At 49.8% G+C, this 12,588-nt stretch overlaps 1 long non-coding RNA gene across 2 annotated transcripts; it reads right to left on the bottom strand.

Moving 5' to 3' along the window:
* Positions 1-287: 287 nt before the first annotated feature.
* Positions 288-11,143, bottom strand: LOC140618675 (uncharacterized). Of its 2 annotated transcripts, none has more exons than XR_012018735.1 (4): positions 10,891-11,143; positions 1,543-1,609; positions 1,107-1,256; positions 288-737 (listed from the first exon to the last, which is right to left on the bottom strand). It is a non-coding gene; the product is annotated as an uncharacterized lncRNA (long non-coding RNA). The 2 variants fall into 2 exon arrangements; XR_012018734.1 differs by having other exon boundaries at positions 288-734; positions 10,891-11,141.
* Between the last annotated feature and the right edge of the window lie 1,445 nt (positions 11,144-12,588).

The following is a 12,588-nucleotide window of genomic DNA, read 5'->3' on the forward strand; positions in this document are numbered from 1 at the left end:
CTCAGAGCCTCTAGAAAGAGCCAATCCTGCCAACACCTTGATTTTGAACTTCTGGTCTCCAGAACCGTGAGAGAATAAACGTCCGTTGTTTTAAGCCACCCAGTATGTGGCGGTTTATTGGGGCGGCCTCAGGAGATGAATACAGCTTACTTCTGCTCCCCCGGGCCCAGTTTTCTCCTCTGTGAAGTGGGGATTCTAGCCCAAAATACACCAGGTTGTGGTGGGGATTAAATGAAACAACAAATGCAAGCACTTGGCTGGGCACCTGCCACCTGGTAAGTGCTCCGTGAATGTTAACTCTCTTTACTTTTTTTTAAATCTGAAATGTATCCCCAGGGGTGCTGAGTCAGAATCAAAACTGAGGCCAAAACACATTGTTCAGGTTCTGTGCACAAAGATATTCACGGGCCATTGGTCCTAGAACAACGACAAAAATGTGGGAACGAGCCCATATTCCCCCAAAAGGGCAGAGTCACGCACGCTGGGGAGTGAGGGAGTGTGGGGAGGAGGGCTGCGTGGTCACTGAAGGACACTCAGGAGATGTCTTGATAAGTATGAAAACATTCTCAGTGCTGAGGCTGAGTAGCTAAAGGAAGGATACAAAATTGTATGTGCAGGGTGCCCCGGGGGCCCAGTCCCTTAAGCATCCAACTCTTGATCTCAGCTGAGGTCTTGATCTCAGGGTCATGAGTTCGAGCCCCGCTCTGCGTCAGGCTCCACGCTGGGTGTGGAGCCTACTTAAATTAAAAAAAAAAATCATATGGGCAGAATGGTCACAATTGTGTAGAAATAAATGTAGGGAAAAGGCTGAAAGAAAACATCAAGAAACAGTCATAGGAAAAGCAACTTAAACCCGTAAATAGGGATGCCTAGGCGACTCAGTGATTAAGCATCTGCCTCTGGCTCGGGGTGTGATCCCAAGGTCCTGGGATCGAATCCCGCATCAGGCTCCCCACAGGGAGCCTGCTTCTCCCTCTGCCTGTGTCTCTGCCTCTCTCTCTGGGTCTGTCATGAATAAATAAATAAAATCTTAAAAAAAATAAAACATAAATACAGGAAAGGGAGGGGAAGGGGGAGGAGAGCGGGAGGGAGGGCAGGCCACTCACCGGGGTGATGTGACTCCATGTGCGTAGCAGTTAATACCCTCCAGAATATTTGCATCCTTTATCTCCGCGTCAGATACCTTCTCGAAAATGTTTAAGGTCTCTCCTCCACTCTGGAGCCATGCTCTGGCTTTGTGCTCACGGGCTCAATCCCTATTGGAATCAGTTTGCCAATTTAAAAACATGCGGATGATAAGAGCACCTGCCTCACTGCGCTGTGGATAAGACCTCTGTACCGGGCTCAGAACTTGGCAGCTCTCGCTAAACTCAGGCTGCCACTCGCACTTATGGGACAGGAGCCCAGGGGACGTCTCCACCGAGACCAGCTGCTCTGGGGCCGCCTTCCCAAGGTGGGGGGCAGTGCTGGGGACCCTGGCCGACCCCCAGGACAGGAAGGCGGCTGAGAAGGCGGGAGGGGATGCCCAGCCAGCGTTCTTACCGGAGGGGGGGGGGCAGCCCCCTTTCATCTCAGCACAAAACGACTTCCTGGTTCAAAGACCAAAAGCCTTTAAAAAAAGAAGAAGAGAAAAGGGTTTGTGGACATCAAATATCAAATACTGTTTTAGAAACGCTGTTTTGATGATTTAAACATAAGCAAATCCAAACCATATGGATTACATTTCTCCTGAAGGGTTTAAAAATTAAGGTGGGAGGGGGAAGAAAAGGGAGTTGTCTCGGGCCAAGTGCGTGTTGCTTTTTGCCAATCTCCAGAATCTTCGGGCAATAATTGGAGACATGTCCTCACACCCCAACCAGTGCTAAGCTGTGCCTTGTTTTTCTTTTTTTTTTTTAAATTGCTGTTATGACTCACTGTTGAGTTGGTGATTATTTTTATCCAGTTAATGAAGGTAATCTATAAATTACCACTGACCCAGATTCATGATTTAATAAGATTTAAATTACACACCCAAGCTCGCCCCGAAGAAGGGGGCTGGAGCCTCTTTCTGAATGGAACACATGCATCCGCCTGTTCTCAGAGGGCCCGAAGCTCAGATGTCCTACGACCGCCTCCCCTTCCCTTCCCCTCTCCCGTCTGAGCTCGTAGCCTGTCCAGTGTGACATTTGGGGCCACCTGGTCGGTTTCCAGGCCCTGTGACTGCACGTGCTCCGCGGGTGCTGGCCTTGGGCTCAGAAAGAACCCCGAGGGGGGACCCCGAAGGCAACCACCTCGCTCCCGCATCTGTCATGTTTGTGTGCCCTCAGCTGACCCCCGGCCCCTCTCTGGGCCTGTTTCTCCTTGTAGACATGAGACAGTATTGGTCTCTAAGGGGTTTCTTTTTTTTTTTTTTTTTTTTTGCTCTTGTTTTAGAAAGAAAGAGAGAGAGAGAGAGAGTGAGCAAGTGGGAACAGGCAGGGGAGAGGCAGAAAGAGAGAATCTTAAGCAGGCTCCATGCCCAGTGCAGAGCCTGACACGGGGCTGGATCCCCCGACCCCGAGATCCTGACCTGGACACGTAACTGACTGAGCCACCCAGGCGCCTGGTCTTTTTTTTTTTTTTAAGATTTTATTTATTTATTCATGAGACACACACACACACACACACACACACACAGAGGCAGAGACACAGTCAGAGGGAGAAGCAGGCTCTATGCAGGGAGCCTGACGTGGGACTCGATCCCGGGTCTCCAGGATCAGGTCCTGGGTTCAAGGTGGTGCTAAACCACTGAGCCACCCGGACTGCCCAAGGTGCCTGGTCTTTAAGGGATTTCTCAGCACTGGTGTTCCCAAAGTGGACCCCATGGAACCTGGGTCCTTGGAATGCTCTGTGGAAAGGAGCTCCATCCTCAAGCATGTCTGGGCAGGGCTGTTGTCCGACTGGTCCATTCACTACACCACACGTCAGCAGGTTCAAGGTCCAAGTCAAGGTTACCGCTGCCTCTCACCCTACAAAGGCCACAGCCTCCAGGAAGCCCTCCTGGTTTTAAGTCAGGTCAGGTCTTGCCCCTGCCTGTCTGGCTCTTCCAAGGCCTCCAGTGGCCCTTAAACTGCAAGTGAACTGGTGAGTTTGCACAAGCCTGAGGGTCTGAACCCAGAACGAGCTTCGTGGACAGACAACCCAGTCAGTAACACAGGCCCGCGCTCAGAAAAACCCTGCACCTAATTTAAACACTGTCATCTCTGTCTTGAAATTCTTAGTAAGTTTACCCACTGGGTCTGCCTTTTAATTTTGCTCTGGATCATTTGACTCACCCAGACTCGCCTCCTGCCTGACCTCACCCTCATTCTCTCCCTCCTGGCCGCTCCTGGGCTCCTGGGCCTTCCTTCTGCTCCTCTACTTCTGTTCTCCCGCTCTGCCTGGAGGACGGCCCACGGCGCCACCCCTTTGCTCTAACTGGACAGGATCGTCATCCCTCGGGCCTCAGCTCACATAGCAGTTCCTAGAGGGGGGAGCTCTTCTACCCTAGGCTATACCCATGAAGGCCCCCAAGGCCGCCGCCCGCCTCCCCATGCCATTCCCTCTTTGGGACTATTCGGAATCGCCTAGTTGGCCTCATAAGTGAAAGGAAGATGGGGCCTTTCTACCTGTCGCTGATGCAGAATGAGAACCTGCCAGAAGGGAGGGGCTCGTCTGGTAATGCAACTCTGTGTGTCCCACTCCCCAGCTCAGGAACAGATGCCCCCCCTTCTGACCTTACCTGGGGAAGCCCCACCCCACCTCTGTGACCAGCATCCTCCACCCTCCCACCTGCCAGGTCCCCAGCTCTCTGCTCTCGGGTTCCTTCCCTCTCCCCCTCCCTCCCTACCCACACCCAGCCCTCTGCACCCCCAGGATCCTCTAGGTCTCACTTGTATCAGGCCAGCCTTCAAGAGGCTTCCAACTCTGACCTGGTTCGGATCATCATGGCTTCATGTTACTCCCTCTCTGGGCCCAGCGGTGGCGGGGGGGCGGGGGGGGGAGGGGGGGTGTGCTGATGGGGTGGGGGGGGACTTTCACTAGTGCCCCCAAGGGTGGGGCAGCCACCCTTAGCGGGGAGGAATACAATGGAGCTGCTACACACAGATGCTTTTTTTTCAAACAATTATCTGCGTCTTAATGGGCAAGGCTAAATTCGTTAACGTTCCGGGCGTGGGTTCAGATGAACTCTATTAAGAAGTGAAGGGGGCAGATCCCCAGGCTGAGCGTAGATCACAGAAGGGGTTTCCAGGAGAACAGAAATGAGGAGATGCCCCTTTATCCCCACGTGGGAAGCCCCTCGGCTGAAGGCTGGAGAGACTGCCCAGCGTGGCGGGGGGAGGCAGGTGGGTGCTAGTTTCCAGCCAGCGCTCTGGGGACTGTGACTTTCAGCAAGGAAGGGGACCAACCTGTCCCGGTTTGGCTGAGAGTCTCCTGCCCATTTCTGCACTGGAGGTCCTGTGACCTGGGAACCCCTTTCGTTCCAAGCAAACTCCCAAACAGGCCCAAACAAGCTTCATCCTTGAGTATTTGACTTTCCCTACGCCCCCTTTGCCACCCGCAGCTCCCCTTCCCTCTTGAGGAGCTGGCTTTAGCCCCATCTCTGCATCCATCTGCTTCCTCTGTCCCCTGCAGAAACCTCCCTGTGTCCCACCTCCTGCAGGTGCCCCAGGCTGGGCTGTCCCCAGGAGGCCAGAGGAGAAATCAGGGCTCATCCCAGGTGGTCATTAGGTCTTTGCCTTTCACAGCTGAACCTGAAAGTGTCCCAATTCTGGGGCATCTGGGTGGCTCAGTCCGTCAAGCCTCTGCCTTCAGCTCAGGTCATGGTCCCAATGTCCTGGGATCGAGCCCCGTGTCGGGCTCCGTACTCAACGGGGCACCTTCTTCTCCCTCTCCCCTTCCCCCCTTCATGTTCTCTCTCCCTATCTTTCTCTCTTAAATCAATAAAATCTTTTATTAAAAAATCCCCATTCTAACCTCATTGCTTATGAAAAAAAGGAGACTAACCCCCTGGGACCCAGCCGGGGACAAGTTTGTATGTCGTGTCTTTCTGTCTCGTGTTGGCAGAAGCAGTCTTTGGAGGATTCTGGGACAGCCGGAGGAGGGGACGGACTTATGTTAACAAACAACTTTTTTGTTTTTTCTTTTTAACAAGTAACACGTTCATGGTAGTCAGTTTAGGAAATGCAGATAATCAGAAAGAAAAAAAATCAATGCTACTCATAGGCCACCTCCTAGACATGACCGGAGGCCTCTGGGGTCTCTCGTTGGACCGGACTCGAGAGCCCAGAAGTGGGGGGATGAATCCCAGCTCACCATTTCACCATTTCAGCTGCACATTGGTGGCTTTGACCCAGGAATCTTGGCAGTTGTTCCTGGTTCGGGGGCCGAAGGAGAGGTGAGGTGTGAAGAGAATGAGCTTTCGTTTTTGTTTCTGATTTTGAGAACTTGGATCAGATTAATGAGTAGTGGTAAAATGCGGCTTACTTGATCCTCCCCCACCAAACGGATTGTCATTTTTGATGTTTTTTTCAAGAGTACGAACTTGTTTTCCAGGAAATTGGCATTCTGGAGGTCAAATTGTGAATATTTTAATTTTAATGTTTTTTTTTTTTACAAAATTCATTTTTATTTCCTTTACAATGTGGTTTCTCAACCTCAGCAATCTTGACGTGTGGGCCAGATAGTTCTTTGCTATGGGGTGGTCCTGAGCACTGCAGGTTGCCCAACGCCCTCCTTGGCCTTCACCCATGAGATGCCAGCCGAAATCTCTGGCACCCCAACCCCTGACGATGACAGCCAAAAATCGTCTACAGATGAGTGTCCTTGGGGAACAAAATCACTAGCTGTAGAGGAACCAAACCACTAGAAAGTTCTAGAAAGTTCTCAGAAGCAGCATCTTGTATCTCCCCAAGCATCCACAGAGCCCAAACTACAGTTTATGATACGGAATTATATGTGATGGCATTTTTTTAACAGTTCCAGCTTAAGAAAATCGTTAATTAAGCAAGAGGACTAGCAATAATAATACAGCTGATGTTCCATTCCATGTGGTTGGAGTTTGTGTGTACGTCCTGACATTTTAACATCCATGGCATTTAATTACAATTAGCCTTGCATTACCTTTGCTCTTGTGTTACTAATTTTATTTAATAAAAAAGGGGGTTTTGGGGAAATTTAAGCTTTTTATTCTTTTTTTTTTTAACCACCAGTTTCCTGACTGAGGGATACTATTCCATATCAGATATAAAGAGAGCTTTCCCAACAGACTCGAGAAACGGTTGTTGATGAATAGAGAAAGCTCTTGACGAATTGCCGCAGCCCGTCACAGATAGGGATACCCTGCAGGGAACAATGACTGCCTTTGAGACGGTTCAGAAATAGGTATTTTATTCATCGAATGACTAACTGATTTTAATGAAAGTATGCCATGTTCAGAGAGTTTATTGTGGGACAATTTCTAATTTCCTACAAATAAAGAAGTGACCTTTGAAGAACGAGGAAGTTTTTTGTTCTCAGATTCGTCTGGGAAAAATCCATAAGTGAGAGGACATTTAATGCAATTGGACAAATAAGATTTGTCTTGCAGAATCTCATTTGGCCAAACGTAATAAGTCATCTTGAGAAAAAGCCTTATTTAGTATAGCGTGTACATGTGCGTGCGTGCACACGCTTTCATGTGCAAAACAGAGACGTGGGTTATTTCATTAATTACGTCCTGCTTTTTCTCCAGAAACAAAATTGAGGTGAGGATCCGCAAAGTTTCTTTGACTATGTCACCAGAGGAAATCAATCTGCCTGTCTAGGAAGGGAAAAACGAATGCGTTCATCACCTTCCTTCTCCAATCACATAAGTCATGCATTATAAAAATAGCACGTGTCTTACAGAGCGCAGAAAAGTATACATAAATCAAGATCATACCTAAAATCTGTCACCCAAGACAATGACTATAAAAAGGTTGGTGTATTTCCTGCTAGTCTCTTTATTTTTGACTTGAGGGTATGTGCACATTTTTAACCGAATGAAGACCATACTTTCTCAGAGTTTTCAGTTCCGTTTCACTTTCTGTTGTATCCTGAGCATTTCCCCCCAGAAAATACAATTTGCAGGGAAAAGTCACTGCCAGTGACGGGAGCACACAAACAGGCTGCTGTGGATGGTTGTTGGAGTTGTGTAATGCCCCAGCCTGGGGGCTACGATGTAAATGGTCCTGCCTGGAAGAAGATGCTGCTAATCCTAGACACTTTCACAATGTACCTATGTACATACTGGTTGCTCCCAGGGGATGTGAGAGCGGGATTGACCGCTAAATGGAATTTACAGGGCAAGCAAAGTATTCTAAATGGGGCTGGGGAGGTGTCTGCACAATTGTCCAAATGCACTAAATAAAGCTCATTGAACAACACACTTATAATAGATGAATTTCATGGCATCTTAATTATACCTCAATAAAACTTTTTAAAATTTTTTGGTGGTAGTGGGAGGTGAGCACAAAATCCATCTCCCCTGACAATCAAGAGTCAGGAGGTGGGCACTACTGTTACCATTCCCACTTCACAGACCTGAGAGCCAAGGCTCAGAGAGGGCCCCGTCACTTCCTGAAGGTCACCTCCCTGCCCTGGAGCCGGTACCCACTAGGCTGGACTTGCTGTCACTCGAGCGGCTTCTTCACAGTCTGCAGGCCCGGAGCCCTGACATTTGGGGCAGCCCCTCCCTGCTTCCTGTATTCGGAGTCTGTTGTCTGCCAATCAGTCCAGTCCTGCTCTGCTTCCCAGCCTGGGTGGCAAACACCCAAGCTGACAGAGTGGGTTGAGCAATGGAAAAGCAGGGAGAGTCCCCCCACCCCCCACCCCCACCCCACTTCACGGCCCTTGATCTAAAGCACTATGATGAGAGCCGCTTAGCGCCAAGAGCGCCACCCCCATCGGGTTGCGCCTTTCCCCAGTGTGCATCTTGGATGAGTTTGATTTATTGCCCGTGTTTGAAGGGCTCCTAAAACAATGCGGAGCTTCTGGTGGCCTGTCTGAAAACATGCTCACACACAGTCACCAAACCCAACTCTGAATCACCCTCCAGAGCTGTAGAGGGATCTTCAAAGTCCTGTCCTCTGGGTTTCCAGCAAGACACGATTGTGGGTTGGGAATGAGTGCGGAAAAATTGACTGATTGTTATTTTCGAATGTGGCAATGGTTTTGAGGACAGTTTCATCATAAAGAGCCCCTTTTGTATTTTTATTTTCATTGTGTTGTCATTCCATGGGGGCTCATGGGAAGTCAGGCTTCTGACATCCTCAGGAGAGGCTGTGAGAACCCAGGGCTGGCAGGCTGATTGCCATCGGTTGGGGGCTGTGTCCAGTGAGCGGATGGCTCAAGGGGACCGGGGGGTGTGTGTGGCCAGCTGTCTCAGGGACAGGAGCGCGGCCTGGTCGCTGGGCCGCTCGCTCACTCTGCCCAGCCTACTCTCTCCCCTTCCTCACAGGTGTGCCCACCAGTCAGTCGATCCCCTACTTCCCACACAGCACGCGGTCAAAGGGATAAACAAGCTGCGGGACCTAGAAACAGTGGAAAATTATTCAGCAAAAAGAAAATGAGCTTTCAAGCCACGAAGAGACAGCGAAGGACCTCGAATGCGTGTTGCCAAGTGAGAGAAGTCAGTCTGAAGGGTCACTTGCTGTACGACTCCAACTATATGACTTTTGGAAAAAGCAGGATACAGAGACAGTGAGATCGGTGGTTGCCGGGACTTGGGGGGCAGGGGGTGATGAGAAGGGTGAGGAGGTGGCACGCAGGGCATCTGGGGGGCGGTGAGGCTGCTCTGTACGATACTGCAAAGGTGCACGCATGTCATCATCCATTTGCCAAGACCCACAGATTGGACACCACCAAGAGCGAACCCTAATGTACCCTGCAGGCTTGAGTTAATAGTGATGCATCAGGATTGGTACAATAGTTGTAACAAACGTAGCACACTATTGCAAGCTGTTAAAAATAGGGGGGCCAAGGTGGGGGGAAGCAGGGGTATGGGGATACTATACTTTCTGTCCAGCTTTTCTGCAAACCTAAAACTGCTATAGAAAAGTCTATTAATTAAAAAAGAAGGGACACCCGGGTGGCTCAGTGGTTGAGCATCCGCCTTCAGCTCAGAGTGTGATCCTGGGGTCCTGGGATGGAGTCCCCACATCAGGCTCCCTGCATGGAGCCTGCTTCTCCGTCTGCCTGTGTGTCTCTGCCTCTCATGAAAAAATAGATAAAATCTTTTAAAAAATCATATCTATCCCCAAACCTTCCAATGGCATCCTCTGAAACTTGAAATAAAATCCCAAGTCCTTGCCTTGTCCTTATAGAGGCTGACGTGGCCTGTGCCTGTCCACCTGTCTAACCTCTTCTCCCGCCTAGCTCGGGTTTGCTGGCTTTAATCTCGCCATGCTGACTTCCATCATATCCTGAGGCAGGTCTAACTCTTTGTCACCTCAGGGCATTTACACACATGCTGGCCCTTTGGCACTCCTATGACAACTGGTCCCCGTTTCCCTGGTTAAAGCTTTTTGGCAAAAACCTCCCAAATCACATCACCTAAAGGAGATTTCTCCTGGAGATTCCTACCACAGAGCCCTTCTGGCTTCATCCAACTGGCTTTTGAAAGCTGTTACTATTTCCTTTATATGGTTATTTGTTTTCTTCGGTTACTCATTGTTCTGCCGTTCTCTCTCCCTCAAAGGCAAGACAGGAGATGGAAACGAGGGCAGGAAATGTTGTCTGTCTGGTTATTGATGTATCTCCTGTGCCTGGAATTATGTCTGGCACACAGCAGACAGTTAATAAATGACCAAATGAGTGTACATTTACTGACACCTACTGTATTTGTTGGAGTTTAGTGTATAAAACAACATTTTAGGTCTCTTAAGCTGAAAGTGTTCTCAGGCATAGAATCAGGAATTATGAAATTTGTAGAAGGGCCAACAACCCAAATAATCACGGATTCTTCATTTCTGTCATGCCAGCCTGCCTAACCCCTATCCCCACACCCTGCCCCGTGAATCCCAGACTCAGCCTCCCACATTGTGCCTTAATTTCCTCAGCACACCCCGTTTGAATGGTCGGTTCACACCCAGCATGCTGGCTGAGCGTCAAGGTGGACAGGTTGAGGTTGGAATCCCAACTCTCATGTTTACTGGCTGTATGACCAACCTTGGATCCTTTACCTGTAAAGAAAGGATAATCATGGGACTGACTCTCAGGCTCTTGGGAAGATTACATAAAATAATGCACGTAAAGTGCTTGAGTGGGTGCCTGGCCGTGGACAGCACCAACGTCCCCTTCTGTGCCAGGCAGGAGTCAGGGCGGTGGGCAGGAGACATTAGTACCCTGACTCCACAGGGGTCCCATCGGTGTCGAAGACAGGTGTACTAGGCTAATAAAAGTAGCTAATAAAACTAAGCTAATAAACGGGTGGCAAGGGTGGTCAGAGAAGAAAGTGCTGTGTGCGCTGAGCCCAAATGGTGAGAGGGGAGGAGCCGTGTGAAGATCTGGGGAGATGGTCCAGGGGGAAGAACAGTGAATGCCAAGTTCCTGAAGTGGGGTCAGATTGGGAAAAATAGCAAGGAAGCAGATGGACAATAAGATGCCACAATAAGCTAGCTTTCAGTAATTGCTGTTATTGAAATTGAAACAGAGCCCACGTGTCTATTTTTTTCACCTTTTACCCCTCCTTCACTGTCCCTTCCAGTTCTCCTGTACCCACTAAGATCAATGGATAATCTTACTTATCTATGATTCATAAAAAGTCTCATAATTTAATAACCAAGGCTCTGTGTAGGTGACTAACTATTGCTGCATAACAAATTGCCCCAAAACTTAGTGGCTTCGGTCAACAATAAATACTTATGAACTCACACAGCTTTTCTGGGTCGAGAATTTGGTGGCAGCTTCGCTGGGTGGCTCTGGCTGAGAATCTCATACAGCATCAGTCACGATGTCAGCTGGGGCTGCATCATCTGAAGGTTCGATTGCGGCCGGAGGCTCCATTTCTCAGGTGGGACGGTCCCATGGCTGCCAGGTTGGTGGTGGCTCTTGGCAGGAGGCCTCAGTTTCTCTCCATGGTGTCTCCATGGAGATGTTTATGTGACCTCACAACATGGTGGCTGGTTTCTCCCAGAGCAAGTGATCAGAGAATGAGGTTAGGCCGTGATGCATCTTATGACCTCACCCTGGAAGTCACAAACTCCCACTGTGCTCTACTGGTCACTGAGGCCAGTCCTGATTCAGCGTGAGGGGAACCACGCAGGAGGCCAGGATCCTCGGGAGCCCCCTTGGAGCTGGCCACCAGGCACATTTCCCCCCGTCAGGTGCACTCCGTTCATTGTCTCCCTGCTTGGGTCGGAATCAATCAATAACAGCGACAAAATCCTGAACGGCGAATCTCGTGGCTTGTCTTTCGGTTTTGATCACGTTCACCTGGCGTTTCTCATCTCCAGCATTTTCTCCTTGCATTGGTGGGGACGTCAGTGTCCAAATCCCACCCTCTTATATAACCGGAGGGTCCAACCCCTGTTGATTTAGTTCCTGTGACAACGAGATAGAAATTTCTAACTAAAGTGGGAAATAAAGGAAATTAATTTGTCTGGCAAAAGGCTAGAAAGTAATTCTGCTGCCAGACGCAGAATCTGCCATGGGAAAACAGATGGGAAGATCATGTAAATATAACGAATGCCAAGAAGAATCGGGAAAGGCAACTTGTAGCTCTTCAAATGGTTTTCTAAAATATTTTTTTGTTGAGGCTACACAGGATGCCAAAACAAGTGAGGGGGTGGGAGGCATGTGCAGACAAGGCCAAAACCAAGGTGTGGCCGTTGGGAATCGTGTTCGAGAATCAGTCCGTGGTTTCCCAATCGATGGGCACGGAAGGCAATTCATGGAACCTGGACAACTCGGAATCCCTACAGACAAGCTGTGCCTTGTGAGGGTCTGCGCGCAAAGCTGGCCGGGTTTCAGGTGCCTGCCTGTCCTTGCTGCCCTGGTGCCTCTGCCCACCAGAGGAAGAGGGCTTTGGGAGTTTATGACCGAAGGTAAATGCAGTTTTAAAAAATAGCAGCGTCCACATTCGGGAGGCTTTACTAGGGCCAAATGCGCCTTGGGTAATTAAATCCCTGGCCAGCGTCGGTGCATGCAGGAAAATGTTCCCAAAACGCATCGTGTTTGTAGTGTGTCATCGTGAGAAGTTAGAGAAATGACTGGATTGTAGGAGCCTGTCCACCAAGCACGGCAATGTTCAGGAGAAGGTGACAGTGATGATGAGATCTGGGGCTAAATTCGGAATATTTACCCTATCAATCTCCAGTAGGAGGTGACTCTCCATTTAACTCGGAGGAAGGTGCGGTCAGAGTTCCAGGGTGAGTCAGGCCGGAGGGGCAGGGCAAGGGGCGGGGGGCTTCTGGGGAGCCTACGTTGAAGCGACACACGAAGCCTGAGTTAGTGCTGGCAGCGGAGATCGGTCTTATTTTCCCCGTTACGGGAACGAGGCAGCGGAGACAGGCCGTGCGCCCCCACTCTGCCACTTGCTATGGGGTCCTGTGTTCCCGGCTACCCATCACC

Source organism: Canis lupus, chromosome 26 (genome assembly GCF_048164855.1).
Source record: "Canis lupus baileyi chromosome 26, mCanLup2.hap1, whole genome shotgun sequence".
In the NCBI taxonomy this organism is placed as follows: domain Eukaryota; kingdom Metazoa; phylum Chordata; class Mammalia; order Carnivora; family Canidae; genus Canis; species Canis lupus.